This window comes from Equus caballus, chromosome 27 (genome assembly GCF_041296265.1).
Source record: "Equus caballus isolate H_3958 breed thoroughbred chromosome 27, TB-T2T, whole genome shotgun sequence".
Classification (NCBI taxonomy): Eukaryota; Metazoa; Chordata; class Mammalia; order Perissodactyla; family Equidae; genus Equus; species Equus caballus.
The window spans coordinates 45874315-45894703 of record NC_091710.1 but is presented as its reverse complement, the minus strand read 5'-3'; the positions used below and the strand labels follow the sequence as shown (position 1 = coordinate 45894703).

Below are 20389 nucleotides of genomic sequence, written 5' to 3'. Positions count from 1 at the left end.
GAATAGACTATTACTTGTTGGCTTTTATCAGTGTGTTATTTTGTTACTGCATTAAATTATTCATAATGTATAGTAATAAACCTACAGCCTTTGATATTCCAGCGCATCCGTTTGTGTTCTGCAGACTGAGGTTTGAAGCAACTATTGACAAAAGAGAAAGGAACAAAGTGGTCAGTTCACACCCCAGCAAACCTCCTAACCAGATCCTAATAGCAATTTATTATGTATCTTTAAAATGCAATGACGCTGCCTGAAATTTTCAAAGAAATGCTTCGCTAAAGTGACACAAACCATGACTTGGCTGAGATTGTGTCTAGCCTCATGAATAATACCACATAAACATGCACAGGGCACAATCAAACTAACCACCTAGTTTTCTTTCTCCGTAGTGGAAAAGCACGAACTATAACACACTGAGAAAAGTAATTCAATAGCTGTGTCACACTGGCGGCCCTTAATGGCTCTGCTCCCTCTTTTCGCATGAAGCAATTGGTAATAGGGTGACTCTTCTTAAGGCTGACCACAAATCTAACAGGGGGTCACAAACAGTTGAGCGACACCTGCTTCCGCAAGTGTCTCTGGCCAGCGTGCACCACCAGGTGATTTTTGCTTAGTTGTCTTATGGAAGAGTTTACTGGTCGTGAAATGTCCATTCCTTCCATCATTGTGCATTAGAAGAGGTCAATATATTCAAAGAACCTGTATTCAGATAAAAGTGCACTCCAGGCGGTGCACAGAGAAAGGAAGGTGATAGTGAAGCTGAGAGGAGGAGAAATTGGAAATGGGAGTTTGAGGACAATTCATGGAAGGCCTTGGGTTCTGCTCTGAAGATTTTGCACTGTATTACACAGGCAGTAGAAAGCATCAAATCTTCCACGCGAAAGAGTGGGAGCCTCTAGATCCTAATACATAGGCATGTTTTAAATGCCATGCTTTCTGGTGTCTGTGGATTGCCTTCTGAGCATTCCTGATGTTTTCTCCATGGCACCTTTTGCTCCAGCAATTCTTCCCGGGGTTCTGCCTCTTCTCCTCTGCATCCATTTAACCTAAGCATCCCCGAGGAAGTCAGAATTAACCCCTCGACCAGGCTTTCCATTCACATCCCATTCAAAAGTCTTTATTAGGCTTTAATTACCATTATAAATTGATTTTAGATGTATGGTTTTTCTCCTTTTAATGTCTCCGAAATCCAGATGCCCCTTACAATTTATGAGTCAGAAGTCCTAAGGGCATGGTCTTTGCCTGGGCATGTGCTACCTTCATCATAACTGTTACTCCTTTCATTTCTTCAACTGAGTTATGTACCCAGTTAACACTCAACATGTTGAGGTTAATTGCTATTTAAAATGCCTTTAAAAAACTACAGTATGCTTCACTACTGAAACACAAGTTATTGTATATGCAGAAAGCACAGAAACAGCAGAGGGTAATGAATTTGATATTAGTGAAGCAATTATTGCAAACTAACAATCAAGCGCTTTATGGAACCCAGGAAAGGAAAATACCCACAGGTGGATGAAGCCGGGTTGTTTTATTACTGAGATGCTTGCAAAAGGATTGCTATCGCATGCCAAGCCATGCAATTGATGGCAGGGGTACCACCAACCCTAAGGGTGGATGAAAGAAATTTCGAAGCAACAAAAGCAGGTAGGACTCAATCATGTATTTGCAGGACTAACATTAAAGTATGCTGTTAAACTTAAGTTGTGTGGGTTTTTTTTCTTTCTTAATAGGATACACAAGAATATGTGTCCTTAATAATAACAATCTTACAACTCACTGTAAATTTGATGAAATGTAATATTTTCTCTGCCACCTGCTTAGTACTTTTCATTTACTTCCTTCTTTGTTTTTTTATTTTTCCTTGTGGATTTGTCGTAATCACAACCAGATCGTAGGCCATCTGAAGGCAGGATCATTTTCTCATTGTTCTTTACGTTACTCTCTGCTGCTTGCCCAGTACCTTCTACCTAATAAGAATTTTTCATATGTTAGGAAAGGAATCGTTGTTTTGTGGCTTTACATTTTGCACAAGGACAAAGGCAGTTAACAGAGAAGAGTTTGAACAAGAGTTACCACAAGATCTAACCCAGTAAATTCCTATCATCGCTGTTCGGCAGTGTGGTCCAGCGGAGAACAGCAACTCTGAGATGGACCTGAGTTCCTACACATGCTGCACCATTGGTGAAGTGTATAAATGTCACAACTAGGCAAAGTCACTCACCTTCCTAAGCCATATTTTCCAACTGCAAAATAGATACAATGGAACGAATTTATAGTAATGTTTAAGTGGGAAAAAATGTTTAGCACTACATGTGACTAGTAGGACATATTCAACAAGGGTCAATTCCCACCCTCCACTGTCCCTCTTGATTATTAGTCTGCACAAAGACAACCAGGGGGCTGCACATTTGTGTTAGCCCTTGCATTGCAATCACACATACTACAACACGTTCAGAGTTGGCGATTAATAAGAACTACCTGTGAAGATTGTTTTTTTAATAGTGACACATGTTTCCCTCCAGGGAGATTGCAATTTATAGTCTGGAATGGCAGTCAGGAATTTGTGTTTTTAAATAGTTCCCTGATCAAACGATCGTGATACACTCTTAGGATGGGGGATTACTGCTCTTGTAATACTGGATATTACTACCATTTTCTCCGATTTAAAGGTCATATTGATGTTTGACATCTATTTGGGGAAACAGAAGAGTTGAAAAAAGACCAAAAATGCAGAGAACCATTGAAAAGTGTCACATCTACAATAGTTTCTGGACTAATTTATTAAGGTTGAAAAAAATCCGCGATTTTTAATGTCTAGTTTTCCCTTCAGAGTCATATGGTACTTAGTGATAATTTTTTGAAGTTGCGTGCTAAAATGTAGTCTCTCGATTCACACTAAAATTAATGGTTACTGCTTAGTCTTTAAATATTTAAGATAAAATCTGCTCAGACAAATCCTGATCCTATCCTTCATATAAATTCTGGCTACTATAGACTATTATCTCTTACAAAGACCATGGGAGTGTTGTAATCATTAATGTGGACACAGACAACTCAGATTATTCAAATGAAGACAGGGATGAGGGTTAATAAAGCAAGTGTGTAATAATCATTGAAAGCAGTTTTTCTGTTTCATTTCCCAGAATATCGTCATTAAATGCATCTTGTTGCTAAGACACACACATATAGACACACCAGCTAAAAATATTAATAGCCATTACTTTTAAAGTCCCCTGACCTGATAACCATTAATACCTTAGAAATATGTAACCAAGGAAAAAGAAGAGATGCATTTATTGAGCGCCTGTTAGCGCCAGGCAACATGCAAGGGAATTTACATATACTGTATTGAATCCATACAACAAATGGATGGTAGGAACTATTATTTATATTTTAACAACAACAACAAAAAATTCAGGCTGGGAAAATTTAAGCGACTTGCCTAAGATGTGACTAGTGAGTTACATTCATAGGGAGGTCTGATTCCTAAAGTCAATACCAATGTTCTTTATATCAACCCTATAAATGAATCTGAGCCAACAGAAGACAAAGAGAATAGACAGGATTCTGCCTCAAGCCTAGAGAATTTTGGATCATCAACAGACTCCCTCCTCCTGACCAAAAGAAATGTTGCCATACAGTATGTACTTATAAGATTTTGGCCTTAAATATAAACAGCGTGGAAGATTGTGGGTCACATGTGGGACTAGGATGCTGGGAAGGCATTGGTGCGCCCCCCAATCCTCCTGTACCTGCCGAAGTATAAAAAGAACGTCTCCTGATACTTGGGATTTCTCCATCTGAACTTCACCCATTAGCTTAAAGCTTCGATGCCAATTCAGATTCTCTTCCCCCGGGAGGTGTAACACTTTAGACTGTCATCAGCCATTCACATTTTAGTTTTGACCTGGGGATTACAAAAGAGGAAAGGAGGGCACCAGTGCCTGACTGGGAAAAGAAAATTTCCGAGAATAGACCTGCTTCCCTGACAACCTCACCCAAGAAACGATGTAGCCTAAAGCTGGCCTAGCGCACAGCGCTCGACAAGGTGGAATATGGTATAGAATTTCGATTAGACACAATCTTCTTGTCCCAGATTCAAAAGCTACCCCCCAAGAAGCCTGGAGCCTCATCAAATCTGGGCTAAACTGTCTATTTATCCCATTTATATATTCTACCTTTATGTAATCCTTCTCCCCAAGTCATTACTTACAGGGAAACCGTTTTATGATATTTTTTTCATCCTGTCAGAATAATCTTTTACAGAGAAAAACTTCTATAAGTACCTATATCTGAAAAGTACACCGTTCCACTACCAGTTGGGGTTCGGTGCATCAACTCTATCTCTTGCTCCTCCTCTTTATCCACTCATATTTGAATGTGCTGTTTGTCACCGTGGAGGAACCACAGGAAGTTCTTATGGTGGTCACACTTTAGGGGAGAGAATTAGAGCTGAGACTTTTCCTCATGGAGAGAGCTGTAAGAGGCCGATTAGGTAGCGCATAATCTCTAGGATGTCTTGCCTGCTTTGCCTCACTCTGACAAAATTGCCAGCCACCTACAAAACGTTTCCAAGAAGGAGGGATTCAAGGGTTGTGCGACCGAATTGCTGAAGGAAGGAATGAAGGTAATTTGATGTTATCTGGCTAACTGTTGCCAGATGTCTTCATCTGATAGCGGACGTTAGCAATAATATTTAGTGAAAAGACTCTCTTTGGAATGTATGAGTTGATATTTATTCTACTAGTCTGTGTCCTATCTGTGTAACTCTGAGTATAAATCTTAAAGGATGTCATACATGTAATTGTAAGAATACATGGAGTTCTATTTCTTAATTTAGACATGAAATGGATTTGCATAGAAAGATGTTCTTCTACAGGAGAAATTAAAATATGTTCTTTTCTAATGGTTTTCCCATAATCACAATGTAAAGGACAGCTGCTTGGTGTCTTTATGAAACACTTGGAAATTCATATCCAATGGCAAGAGAATTCTTAGATAAACCTTGACTTATTTATTGGATAGTCAATATCAATAATCAGCCATTGATACTAATAAGGACAGTGTCATAACAAGGAGACATGTTCTTATTAAAAGGGGAAAAATCAGAATTTAAACTAAGTATATGCATTTATGTCAACTATCAAAAATTTAAATGTACACTATGATTTCAACTATCAAACAAAACTAATGATATTCAGACATGTTAATATCTGTGTCACTTTGGGGTGATGTGATCAAGGACATTTTTAAAATTTTCTTTGTTTTCCAATTGTATATAAAATGGTTACATTCTTTTAAGAAGTTAAAAAGAGACTTTTTTAAATGAACATGCAGAGAACATTAAATAATCTAGATTTGGTCTGTTATTCCGATCAAATATCATATTTATTTTTGAATTATTTAAATATAATTAATCTTATTTTCACTCAAGGTAATGTATTTCTCAGTTTAGACTAGAGACTCATGAGGGATCGTATAAAATAGAAACCTACTAGATAATCAGTTTCTCTGCATAAACTGAGCATGAGGTGCATCAAATTTTGAAAGGTGTTTATTCTAGCAGGATTTTAGAAGCTTTTTCCTAGTACTTAATGTAGCAGGAGCCAGCGGTTCCTTAAGTAAATGTATTCTAGAAGGTTAAGGGAAAGGTATGAAGAGGCTTTTCCTGCTTTTGTTTTTATTTTTGTTTTTGTATTTTTGCTTGGTTCCTTTTTGTTTCCACTTATTTTGACCCTGGATTGTGAAATTAGTTTATCCTGTCTAAAACACCGACGATGTATGGAAAAAGGGAGTTTCAAGAAGTTAGTTACAATTTCAGGATCGTTACAGGGGCTGTCACTGTTCTCCGTGGGTTTGATTGAATTCTAGCTCGTTTACATCTGGCCTTTGAACACCCCCTTCTCAGGAACCAGTGAGAAAAGCCATGAATGGAGCAGCCAGCCTTATCACAGGTCCCCCTTCTTCTGAGTAATGGAGAAAACACTGACAGATCATGCCATTAATCTAAGACACTTGATTGTTTTCAAAATACAGACGGAATCTTCAGTGTGAATCATTAGCGTTAAGAGAAAATAATGCAGAAAGAGTGAAACCATTTTCAGTTATTAGCGAATTTGATTGCTACTCCACTTTTTGATAGCTCAGTGACTGATCACTTAATTTCTGAACCTTGCTTTTTCTTATGTCTCTTCTCCACTATGGGTTCCAAATAAGGCAACATTTTCTCAAAAGCCAAAAATACCTCACACACATAATTTAAAAGGAGTCTAGGTGTGCTGGTCCTTGAAATGGGGGAGAGAGACGGATGGAAGAGAAACAGAGAGTAGAAAAGTGATGCCACAATAATTAAATGGCAGTCTTTCTTTTTAAGATTTTGCTGTTTAAGCATTACCACAGATCTGTTCTGTCTTTACATGCTGCAATATTAAAAAAATAATAATAAAATCAACTTAAATGTATCCTTAGTCTGAAAAGGAAACATTAACTGCTCAATTACATGAGGTATCAAGTAGAACCATAAGATTTTGCCTAAAAGTAAGATGATTTCAACACCTATCCTCTAAGAGCTTATAAACCTAATCAGAAAGATAAGATAGAATAGGAGATAAATGGCAATACAAGAATTTAATAGAAATTAAAATATAGATATATATAATATTCTGTCACTCACTATAATATATTATATGTGTTATATAATATAAATATATTTATATAAAATATGTTTTATATATTATATAAAACTTATATAATATATATAATATAAAATGTTACATTATATATTTTCTATATATTTATATGTTCTACAGAAATATGGGAAGGAGCAGGCGAAAATATAAGGGGAGAAGTAGATTGGGAGAAGAAAGACTGGAAATATAGAAAAGTTGATTTGCAGTCAGACTCTTGAATCTATTCTAGCGGTGAATAAGAGCTGGCTGCAACATTTCCATTTGATCTTCACAAACTCTTGATAATAGTACAACCGTTAGTAGCTTATTAGAAAATAATTACTATGTGCTGGCACTTGGCTAACCATTGCACCATCCCATCTCATTTAAGGCTCGTAACTACTCTAAGGGTCAAGCACCTGTCTCATCTTGCTACAGGTGAGTATCTTAAAGCTTGAGTAACACAACCAGGAAAGAGTGGAATGGAGATGTCACTTCAGACCTTGCTGACTCCAGAATCCACGCTTTTAACTCTTACAGAACTCTCACCTCTCAGGTTAAAAACATTTTACAAAAAGCTCAATACGTAAGTTTGTAAAAGATCATAAGGTTTAGATAGTCGTGCTGGAAAAGAACATATTGCCTTGGTTTTCCATACCTAGGACAATTTTGGCTTTAAACTCAAAACCGAGTGTAGGGATATTGTCCTGTCTCTGTCCCTCCATTCTCTTTTGGCCTGAAAAAGGTGACATGCACTCAGTGAAGTTTCATCCAATAAATAATCAGTTTCACATCTTTCTTTGCTTTTATTTTCATTTGTCATATTTTCATTTTAAGATAAGATGATATCTTAACATTATCATGCATTGGTGCATTCTTCTTCCCTATGAAATCTTCAGTCTTGTTATTTGGGGATGAAAATAAAGAAAAAGCATCATTTGGCTGTTTTTCTACCACAGTAGAGTAAAGAACGCTGATTTGGGATTAGGACACGAGAGTTGGAATCCCAGTTCTTAAAATTGGTAACCGTTGAACCTAAAGAAAAGCATTAAATCTCCTTGGTCTTGGGGTTTCTCGTCTGTACGTGGTGGAAACCTTAGAACTTAGACGTCTGTATTTAAAGCCCCCCAAACCATGTACTTCTCTCCATCCTACCTGGCATACAGCATGTGTACAAGATGCAACTGCTAACTTTTCTTTCTCACTCTCCCTCCTTTACCTCAAATAATTTTTAAGTAATTAAGAGAAAGATCATTCTGATTTTAAAAAACCATTGGGTTTCATAGATGAGAATACGATCTACCTAAGAATCTATCACAAAAAATAAAGATAATTTACTTTCACTCTGTCAATTGTTCCATAGGCTATAATTTGTCAATAAAGCAAAGTTTCCTTTCCCTGATAATGACATATTTAATCCTTTTAGTATAATATGATACATGGAGGCTCATAAAACTTCAAGCTTTAAAATGATTAATATACCTACTAAAATGACCTCCTGCAGATGCTCCTTGCCAAAAATTGATTAAATCCACGTTTTACATTTTCGCAACCCTTAAAAGTCATAAGAATCATAAAAGAAAAAGAAAACCTGAAGTTCTAATTCTTTTTGTTTATTTTATTTATTTATATTCTAAATATTTTACTAGACAACTTCCTGGAGTTAAAAACAACACGATCAGATAGGAACTTAGATTTTTTTGTGTGTCAAAAATCATCTGCTTCAATAATAAATCGGTAAAGCCAAATTTAAAAATGAGAACAGCACTGAAAAATATTCCTTTTCCAGCCTCTTCTCTCTGTCATAGCATAGGAATTCGGGCTTCCATTTATCCAATCCTCATGCCAATTATAAGTTGTCAGCATGTTAAACTATTAAGTTGAAATAAAAATTCTCTATTTTTTTAAAACTAATATTCTGCCTAAATTACTTCAGAGTTTCCAACTCAACACGTTTGAAAGAAACCTCTCAGTCATTCAAAACTTAGTTTCCTGAGTAATCATCCTTCTCTTAAGAAGACAAATTGGTCTCACAAGCTGATTTTCTTCCTTTCTTTGCACTGGCTGCCAGAAAACTCATTTGTGTGACAAATGTATAGTATCTAAAGTATGCATTTTATCAACCTCACTTCAGGCTTTGGGCTATTTTTAATATACCTATATTCCTATGATTCTAACTTGCTTACTCATTTTACTTTGTAAATTTTGTTTTATTAAACTCTATAAGTCACATTAAATCGCTTTATTTTTGAACATTTGGGTGTGGATAAACTTAAAAACAAGTCAATCCCACTAAACTCAATACTCTTCCTGTATTCTCGAGCTCAATCAGTGACTCTGAACATAAGATCCTTGGTCATCCTTGGCCTTTCCTTTTTCTCATTCTGACCTTCAAAGGTTCATAAAATTCTGGCATTTCTGATTCCTACATCCATCTAAAGCTCTCTCCTTCTCTTTTACGGTACTTCATTGTCTTAGTTTAGAAATTCAAATAGCTTGCTATGTGGTCTGTCAGATATCCTCTCACCTCTTCAAATTGTCTTTTATACTTTTGCAAAATGGCCTTTCAAGAATGCAAGTCTGACTATACACTCCACAGTTAAAAGCACAACAAGGTAATATTGTCACAAATATTATGTACTGGTTTGTTTCTATTTGTGTTGAATTTGTGACTCTTATAAGTTTATCACCCACATATTCTCCTACAAATACATGTTTGTTAAAAACAATGATTAGGCATGCTATTGTGAAAGATGAAATGTACTGGACAATCAAAGGAGATGATTTTATTCAGGCTGTTGCAAAAGGGAGAACATTCCTTTATGAGGAAAGCCTCAAAAAAGGGAAGGGGGCTGAGGATTTGTAGAGGCAGGTCAACAAGAGACTCATCCACCAGTCCTAAGGGAGTCTTGAGAGGGGTGGAGAGGAGTCTTGTCTAAGTCATTGACGAAGGGTGGACATGGGAATATATGAGGCTGGGGCGTCCCTGGTGACTGGTCATTTCTGCAAGCAGAAAAGAGTAGGGGCATTTTGGAGAAGAAAAGGATGAAGAGATATCTTAACCTTTGCTATTTTCCAGGAACACGGAGTTTAACATTGTCACTATTCACCTATTCAACAAAATTATATGTCCTCATATTTATATTAAATTTGTTCACATGAACGAAAATAGAAACAGATGCAAATTTCCTGAATATCCCTTGTTATTTCCCTTATATGCCCTTCTATAATTGGTACGCTTTGATCCTATGAGGAAGTCACTTTCAGAATGACAGAAGAATAGGGGGAAACTGTGTTATTCAACAGGCACCCTCCCCATCCCAACCCCAGATGATACCGATGCAAGTGGTTAGCAGACCACACTTTGAGAAACCCTGGCCTGTCATATCATATTCCCGAACCTCTGGGTATAATTGGAATTCTTCCTTGTATTCCTCGCTTAGTAACCAAGAGCATCACTAATCTCTTCAACTCAAGCAAGGAGATTGACTCCCCTACCGCTGACATAGCCCTTGTTCGGTTCTCCCAATTGATAAAGGATGGGGAGTCAGTTCCTAAGCCCCTGGCTTCCAAGAGTAACTTAAGCTCTAATTTTGTGGACGTTAAATCATCCTGGATTCCTCCCTCTTCAGGCCTGTTGGTAGTGCAGGAGTAGCTCACTAGAGAGCAGACTTGCCTCAGCTGTTCCGCCTCAGCCAGGTGGTCAAAGGAAAAACAAATTTGCTTACCTGTGAAAACAGGTTGCCTATAAATCAAAAGGGGTCAAGTTATGTCCACCAGATGGAGGTTTTAAAATCTTAATGTGTAAGTTAAGATATAATGGATTACTGGAGGTGAAATTTTAGTAAGGTTGAATCATTTTGTTGCCTTCTGGGATTTAGGGGGAGTGAAAGGTTACTGTTACAGTGAGCAAGAGTGAAGTAGGATTTTCATCTTAGGTGACCTAATTACAAAGGATGTGATTCTGACCCATTAATTTTCAAAATCGTGTCTAATTAGCTACTGATATGGCTTACTGAGGCTCAAAAACACATGGGCAAGTGGGTTTTCTTTGCTAAGTGTATAGTTTCTTCTGTGTGAGCACTGGATTTTGGCATGTTGTAATTTTACCCATCAAGTTATTCTGGTTTAAAGGTGGCGGAGAGGGCCTAAACAGCCGAGATTGATCTTGCTCTTTCTCTGCTCTCTCTCTTCCTCCTTCCTTCTCTCTCTCCTTTTCTTTCTCTTTTTTTGTCTGCCACTCCTTTAGTCCTGGAAATGTAAAATAAACAGGGTTACGAGGAGCGAGAAGAACCTGTCAGTCAGTTTTCTCTTTTTAGACGATTAGAAAGTTGAAATGTTGCTTAAGCTAAAGCTTTGGCGTTAACCATGGATTTCATTTATCTGTGTTCCATCACTGGAGTTAACTGGATGAACACATTTGGCATTGAATGATGTTTTTTTTATTATGAAAGGGACAGTCACAAGTGAAGCTGAAATAATCTACGAGTGACAAAGGATAGCATCCAAAATACTTGTACATTCCTATGTGTGAATATGGTATCTGTACAAAACAAATGATTTTAGATTATTTTAAAGAATAATTCCAACTAGGAATTATGAATATCTTCTTCCCTCACTTGGTCTTTTTTTTTCCTTTTTTGTGTTAAAACTCCATGGTCCACTTGTTTCTCACCACCCTTTGTGGAAAAGTGTGAAAATTTACATAATAACTCTGGTCCCTTCCTGGTATCCTGGGAATGAAGTTTTCTATTTTTTGTTCTCTGTTGCTAATTGATGAGCTTAACATCTTGCTTCACTGAGACGCCCAGCGGAGACCTTGACTTTTTTGTAAAGGGGAGGACATTTGCGTAAGTGGATTGTTCAATGTGTACACTCCTCTCAGGTCTCTCAATGTGAGTTCTTTTTCCCTCATCTTAAATTCTTAGCTACCTTAAAAAATCACAGCATTTACATATCAGACCTTTGTTGAGATGTTTTTCTTTGACTCATAACTTTAAAGTCCTTCCACTAAAAAAGAAGAGTCTGTTTTAAAAGACCTAGACTTCCTTGAAACATTTAAAATTATTTGATAGATACCATTACCCTTAATGGAAAGGAATGAAATTTACACATCTTTAATTTCCTTTAGTAAAGTGACTTTTAATGAGAACAATGGAAATGTGAATTGTGATTCTAGGTGTAACTATGTTTTGACATAGGTTCCTGACTTGAAGTCATTTAATCATATGTACTTTCAATTCGTATGGGCCAGGGTTAAAATCCATTTCTTTGGCTTATTTTTAAGTAGTTATATAGTGAAGGTGAACTTTTATTTTCATTCACATTATAATTATTATTTGCCTTTATGTTTTAAGGCTTTTAAACTGTACGATTACCCCCTCCATTATTCTTTATCATCATCATCTTAGATCTGTGGACATTAGAGCTAAATTGAATTTTAGTAAGTTCCTGAAATAAACTATCATGCAGGGCAAGATATTCCTGGAAAGTAAGTTCATGTTAACGTAGGTAGTGAGGCTTGTAACTGAAGAAGCTTTCATTTCTCAGTATTACGTTTGAAGTAAATTGCATTCAGAATAATTGAGCATTAATCCTTCACCCTAATGGGAGTGGTTATCCACTCAGTATATTTTTTCACTCAGCTGTGCAGGTACATATCTATGAGCCAGACAATATATGTACCAGCTCACTTGCCTGATTTTCTGATCTGCTCTCAGTATGTTGAAGCTAACATAAAGACATCTGCTATCTGTCATAGTCCATCTGCAAATAGATATGTAGACTTGTCCTTGGAAGGTGTCATTGTTGCTTGCTAAGGCAAGAAATGATGCTTCCCTGCCTTTGGATATCCAGTTACATTACAAGAATAAACCATTGATACTACCAGACATAGGTTTCTCACTGCTCTATATTTTCCTTCTATTGGATTTAGAAAACTCAAGGACAGCAAAGGATATGATTCTTCGTTCAACAGCTCAATAAAGCATGCACCTAGAATATGTTTTAGAAACTGAACAGATAGTATCAGGCAGCAAATTTATTTTTGTGAATTATTTCTTAAAATATATTAAAAGAATTGGTAATCTAAGCATAATACCTACTGAGGATTATGGCCACTGAGACTGCAAGCATTCTCATTTCAATAGCTCCTGTTTTCTTAAAAGTAGGACAAGCTCTACAGTTGGTGATATTTTTCAATACTACAGAAAGTTGTGTGGTCCTTTGCCATGTCTGATGTATATAACTCATATTGCCAATAGTTTTTAGTGCCTTCACCACTGTAAATGAACATTTCATTGAGGTAAGTAGAGAAAAATTACCAGACCTTTAAAGAAAAATCTATTCAGCAGGATTTTGACTAGTATATTGATTTTCCATTCTAGAAATGACCATTATTTTATTGTAAGAAATAAAAATAAATGATCATATGCATTTCTCTGATGGGAATATAAAATAATATAATTAAAGGAGTTGCTAAAGTTAACAAAGGGAGCTGTGTAGGTCATAACCCAAGTCTACTGAGGCTGGAGAATCAAATTCTGGTGATTATTTCACTTAACATTTGATGAGGATAATACTGGTGATAACAATGACAGCATGCATACATCACAATTTGCTATTTGGTAGAGACTGTTCTAAGCATTCATATATAAACTAATTTAGTTATTAAAATATCCCCATGAGGCAGGTAACTTATTGTCCTATTTTACATTTGGGAAAAAATTATAGGACACACCTTAATCATATAGCAGCAATGAAGTTCTGGGAGGACCAGCTTTCACATTCAGGTTTCATTTTGTGCTCTTCTAAAATCATTCTACTTCTAGACTTAATATAATAAAATAAAACTCAGCGCCTAACTATGATGTCCATGGGTAGTAAAGCTTAGAATATATTTAACATGTAAGATTTCTGGTTGACTAATTACCAATCATTACCAACCCAACTTGAATATCTATTGAATAATATGCTGTGCTGTGATATATAATCCTGACTGAATACGCCATGGGTCCAAGCTTCTAAACTCCTTCCTCATCACTCTTAAGATACGCATCCTGATAAGAATAATCCTCTGAAGCTAACTATAAATTCAGTCTATAACTCCTTCAAGCTACTCAGTTGTCGATCTGCCCTGTTAGGTCGCCTTTCATTTCTGCAAGAGGACCACAACATGTTTCAGAGATATTCCTTACAAAGAGTTGCTAAACAGGCAAACTATTACTGTAAATATGTATTCCAGTTATGTAGTTTTGAAAAATGACATGTTATCTAAGATTAAAAATTCTTTATCTTTGAGATTTCCTTTTCTGGGTATGATAGAGCAAGTCATGGCAACAACTAGGAAATAAAGGGATATATTATCGTAAAATCACATTTTTAAAGACAATAGAAAGCTATAGGAGCAACAAGGATGGGAAGAAATAAAATCTCAAGAAAGAAGAGCCTTTTTTAGGGGAGCTGAGAGTTGATAGCTATTTTCTTTCCTAAGATCATCTGCAGATTCAAGATGTGGGTCAAGGATAAGGCTTGACCTAGAGGAACGTAATCCACAGGGAGAAAACAAAACAAGAGAGATTTGGGTGGCCCAGTGGGTTGGTGTGATGGATAGGAATCTAGAGGACCTGCAAACACAAAACCAGTTTTCCCCAGGAAATGTTTACCATGTTCTGGGGTAGATGGTTGACTGAGGGACTCTCCTGCAGTGTTGCAGTAATTAGAAAACAAGATGCCACTGGAGGTGACCCGCCCCAAACACACCCCAGGCTCCCTGTCAAGACTTTGCCAAAATTTGAAGGTGTGTGAGGTAAGAAACAAAGTTGCTAAACTCAAATCTCCAAAGGGCAGAAGTTCATGTCTCGTAGTCTTTCAGGGTTCCACGCACAAGGATCTGCCAGACTCTCAATCAAAAGCCCAGGAGGCTACATCTAAGGAATGGGAATGGAGCAGGTGTGGGCTGAGATTAACTAAATCTTCAACTCAGGCAGAACCAGACACAGTCCTTGAGATTGAAGGGACTAAATTCTGTATGTCTAACAGAGAGAAGCATAACCCTTTCTGGGGTATAATAGCATCATCTGGACCAATAATCAAGCTAAAAAAATAAAAGCAGATTCACAAACTATCCCGATACTAAAGTTTGCAGGCAAGGACATTAAAATAACCATTATCAATATGCTAAAAATAGGACAAAACATGAATGATGATAAGAGTTTCAAAAGAGAATTGAAATCTACTTAAAAAATTAATATTTGTCTTTGATGAGAGACATATTACCTACCATGAGATCTCTTGAAATTCTCTGAACCTTAACAATTCAATGCCAGGATATTGGAAAGACTGAGAAATGAGGAGAAAGGGAATCAAAATCTATGAAACACCTGCTATGTGCTAGACATCTGCTAAGTACAATACATATATTATATCCTTAATTTTCTGTGAAGTAGTTATTGTTATTCCTACTTTACAGATCCTTAACTTTACAGAAAGTGTTTAATATAACAAAGGAGGAGGGCATACAAGCTCTTAACATAACATATCTCATAACATATCTGCTTATGGTCATTGTATACACAGCCTCCTAATCTTGGGCGAAGTTGTAAATGAACAGGCACCGCCCACAACACCAAAGTCTCATAGTCCATGAGCTTCCAATATCATTGTGGCAGGAGCTAGGTACAAGAGCTAAGCTAGTGTCCTCCTTAAAGGGGCAAGAGTGTTAATTAGGAGTAGAAAATCACTAATTTGGGTTTCTGCTTTCTCTTTTTCATGAGCTGAATCTTAAAGTATAAAGTTTGCCACACAATTCGAAACATTCTGGGGGCTGAAGACTATAAATCTTATTTGTAAGGACTTTGGGTGTACTACCAGCTCTGTTATTGATGGTGGTTTTGTATACATGCCTGATCTTTGAGTTACTAAAAAATACCCTTAGAAACCACTTTGCCAGGAACAATGGAATCCCTTGTGAAGTGTTTCTTCCCTGAAGAATAGAAAATGTCAAACAGACAAAAGTAGGAAAAATTATGTCTCCAGACAGCTGCATCGCCAGTGTAACTTCAGACTGCACCATTTTGTACTGTACACAAAGTCTGCTCTCCATCAATTATTCCACAAAAATACCGTTTTGATAAAGGAAAAAGATCTTAATTATTCACTGATATTTCATATCCAGAATAACTAATGACAATAATAAGAGCATCTGTAAAGCAGGCACTTCACATACATATCTCCTCTTTAATCCTATTATTGTTCCCATTTTAGAGTTGAAACAAAACAGATTCTTAACTAGAATCACAAATTTTTCCCAAAACACTCAGACATTAAGCTGAAAAGCCTGGATTAAAACTAAATTTTATCCAAGGCCAAAACCCTTTGTTTCTTACTGTGGTAAGCTGCCTTGGCAATTATAGCACATAATTATAAAGATAATGCCTTGTTTACCGACACCTTTCTACAAGTGCCGAAATGCGGTACAAAATCTTGCAACTGATTTTTTCTTTATACCCATGAGGTTAGTGCACGTATATTATTACTCACAGGCAGCCACATGCACATGTTGCATTGAAATTGGACCTCTATCCTAAGACTGTCAATGCAAAAATGCATCTTACTCTTGAGCAGATCTCCAAAACAAATTAAACAGAAAGAACAGGAGGAGTCCAAAAACTAGATTGCCTCCTAACCTTGTTTCTTATTGGATTCTTTTTGGCTTTGTGCCTGTATACATTTTTTTAATCCAGAAATCATTTCTCTGGAATATCTTCTCCACAACATCTATTACATTTCTCACCGTCCACTCCCATGTGTGAAAAACGGCATCCATTCACACTACTCTACCTGCCTATGAAAGAGATACGTGTGTCATAGAAAATCCATGAAACATCAGGAAGAGAATATAAACCACCCACTTTTCTTTGATCCAAGCATTACTGCTAGCATTTTTGTGCATCTTTTTCATATTTATATCTAGCCATCTCAAACTCTGTCTCCATCTTTGTTATGTTGCTTTCTTTCATTTCAAACATATTCAATCACTCCATAGGTACTGTTGTGTGAGTTGCTGAATTTCAACTGGTACTACTCTTCATTCAGTTCAAAAGGATAAAGAAGGAGCTGATGAAAGTGAAAACAAATAGTTTACATTGAAGATAAACAGAAAGATGATACTATTCTAACAGTTTTGGAAATCAGGGTGCCACTTCTGTTGAGTACAAGACTTTCCCCAAAAGATCAAAGGATGTGAATCTTCCAGAAAATCATATTTTTCCCTCAAATTTTTGAGTTTAGACTTTAGCTTAGATTTGAGGAGACCATATAGCCTTGCAGAGAGGGATCAATCTAGGTGGAGAAGAATCAGGAATGCTGTGATTTGGGAGAAAGAGGGAGGGAAATATTTGGAACAGCAAGAAAAAAAGGACAGGCAAATATTCTTTTTGGTTTCCTTCAGATTAAACTGAGAGAATTTTGTGCCTGTGAAAAGCACTCAATAGTTGGTACACATGAGTATGTGGTTTTGGCCTTGGCAAAGAGACTCTAGCTGGTATGGGAGCTGGAGATAAAATGGAGGCATGTCAGGGAGCAACAAACAAGGATTCCATAGTTGAATATTTCCCAATTTATCTTGTTTTTGGTAATCAGGCTACAATTATGTCTCCCAAACTTTTCAGCCTGGGACAAATTTAGAACATTCCGAGAAGGGAGGTGAAGAGAAGGAAGGACCCACCCATCTCATTGCAGCCTGTTTTCCATTGTAAATATTCCCACATGTGGGTTCAACCACAATCCCCAACCACTATTCCATTGTGTATATGATTACTCAGAGGCAGCCATATGGCGTGTATCAGCCATTGTATCTCTTCTTTCACTGTAATTAAACACCATCTACTAATGAGTTTCCTTACAAAAATTGGAAAGCTAAGACCTTTGGACAATCAACATTGTTACTGAAAAACAAAGTAATTTGAGGAAAACATTTTACAAATATTCCATGATGGAAATCTCTTATGTTTTATAGTTCTATAAGAGTAGATGGCAGTCCCATAATGCAAACTATTAAAGAAGAGAAAAATGTTATCATGGCATACTAATTTAGATATTGATTAACAAGGATGGAGAGTTTTAACCTAATATGTAATGTATTATATGAACGCCAGTATAACATTATAACATATAACATCAGTATAACAATATAAAGTCTAAAAGTGAATATCTGGTCCCTGAATTTTCAGTATTTTTCTGGTTAATTTAATTTTTTGGCCTTTTTCCTACTTGTACTTTTTTACTTAAATTTAAATTTTGTGAATCACTTAGTCCCTACAGATTTCATTAACTCTATATCTAGAGCAAAAAGGGGCCAATTTAGCTGTAGCTGTGTTTGGTGATTCTCATTTTGAGCACAAATGTCTAATCAACACCTACAGTCTGGGTGTGCATTAGTTAGTTTACTCTGCATGCTGCCAGGGACGGTATCCTAACGCTGCCTCTGATAGACTCAACATTTGCAAATGAGTCCTCCAGCGCCTAGCTGGTCCATGCAGTATTAAGCATGGAAGGCTGGTCTGAAGTCCTTTACCTTCCCTTATTTATTATGACAGATATGTTAACTTGATACAATTAAACACACCAGCAGCCCATGCATCTGCTATTTAAGATGCTACCCATTCATGTGGTTGAGAGAAAACGTGGCAGAATGGCACAATTTAACTGATCTGGAATTTTCCTCTGTATTTTCAACTCTATTTTTTTACTTCATATGAATGATGTTTTCCATTAGTTTAAAGAAGAATTTTATAAATTCTTTGTTAAAAATGGATTTTGTTTATTGAATTGGAATTTTGAAATAATAATATAGCAATCTTTTTTATATCATGAGTAATTACATGCATATTTATAGCCTTCGATATTGCAACTAAGAATTACTTACAATGTTAGATAATACACAATGACTCAAACTATTAAAAAATTTAAAAATATTCTACTATAAAAATGAAAGAAATTACATATGCTTTGTTCTGAAAAATAAGTTCCAGAGTGTTAACATTTAATTCTGAAATTCAGTATGTACTACCTAATAACACGTTTGTATCTATTCAGTTTCAAGTCAAGAGGAAATACCAAATGGTTTTACCACCAAAGTCATCACTGTACTTTTTTCTGAGAATAAAGGGAAGAATTCAAAATAGAATTTTTCCTGGCTGTGAACTAGCATTTTTATTGTTTTGCTTGGTGATGGGGCAGTGGGCATCATATCTACTTTACGAGGACTGGGCTCGAGCAAACTCAAACACTGAGTTTCCTATGGTCCACAACAGATGAGCAAAAATAACCTATTTAACCTTTAGATTCTAAATCCAGAATAGATAATTCACCATTTTATAGTAATTAACAGAGAAGCAATATTGTTTTGTTGAAGTTAAAGAATTTTTCAGTGAACCAGAATTCTCCCCAGGGTCAAAAGAAGGACACTTTCAGACTGGAAGGTCAGATAAGGCTGTCTTTGCCAAGGAAAGAAGCTCAGTAGACATCTATGATTTATTCCTGCGCCCTCCTTATCAGACGCAAGTGCCTACTGGAATTAGGGCACCTTTCAAAAGTACACTCAGAGTTGCTCTAACATGGTGGTTTGCATGGAGTAACTAACATTTAAGTCCTCACTTAGAGAAAAGAGAGCTCCCGAAAGTTCTAATCAGATGGGATGCTTATGTGCTATATGATCTCTACAGGAAGACCAGTGGCTTGGGAATTTTGCTTATGCTGCATATACTTTCTCCCACCCGCTTTGTTACACATCCTGTTGGTGACTAGGTTTTAACTCTACCTAAATCCAGACACAATATTAAACTTGCTAGAAAACTTAGTTCAAGATTCTAGAAAAAAACAATCAATTCATATTGACAATATATAAGAAAAACTGTGTAAAAAGCATATATATATTCAGAATAGCTCAAAAAACCCCCATTTTGGTGGACTTAGTACAAGCTACATAAATAATGAGAGCATTGGAGATGAAGTCAAAGGAAGGATGACTCTAGTATTCCGGAAGTCAGAGACAGAGGTTGAGCCTCTATCTGATCCAAGTGTGTGCATTTTCTCTTTCCATTTGCTGGCCTCTTTCAAGATAGGCCTGGATCTTCCAAGAGGAAGATCTTGTGGTGCTATTTCTCCTTTGACACTCGGGTTAGGCATCCATCATTCCTCTCATAACTATCTCTGGTCCCCTCTCTGCAATCTGAATATCCTCTCCATCATAAACGGTATACATTTCCTCAGTTAGTCATTGTGTTATTATGCCTTGAGAGTATTTCCACTGCTACACTCCTTATGGGCACAGGGCTTTGTCCTTGTGTCCCCAAAGCCTGGCACAGTATCTTGCCCATGGCAGGCACAAGTAATGGGTATTGAATGAGTGAATTCTAGTCTTATTGTCCCTTACCCCTGAAGTCTCACACAAGGCCACAGTGGACCCCCTCCTCCTGATTACTCGCACAGGTACACTCAACTCTTTTCTTCGTCAGATGGTTTCGGCCAGCCCCGATCTTTCGTCCTCAAGGTACACCCATAGAAAGATAGGAAGCTGAAATTTTACTAGACATGTTATTTTTTGTTTTGGCTAATTAGTGACTATCGTTATTACTGTTGTTGTGGTTGTTAGCTACCCAGCGATTCCCCATACTTTTCCTTCTCTGACATCCTATTCCAAAACTCTTACCTTTTTT

The 20389-nt window shown here is 36.7% G+C and overlaps 1 protein-coding gene across 1 annotated transcript in view; it reads left to right on the top strand.

Moving 5' to 3' along the window:
• TENM3 (teneurin transmembrane protein 3) overlaps window positions 1-20389 on the top strand; it is a 2419468-nt gene that overhangs the window by 1073609 nt on the left and 1325470 nt on the right. The window lies entirely within an intron of this gene.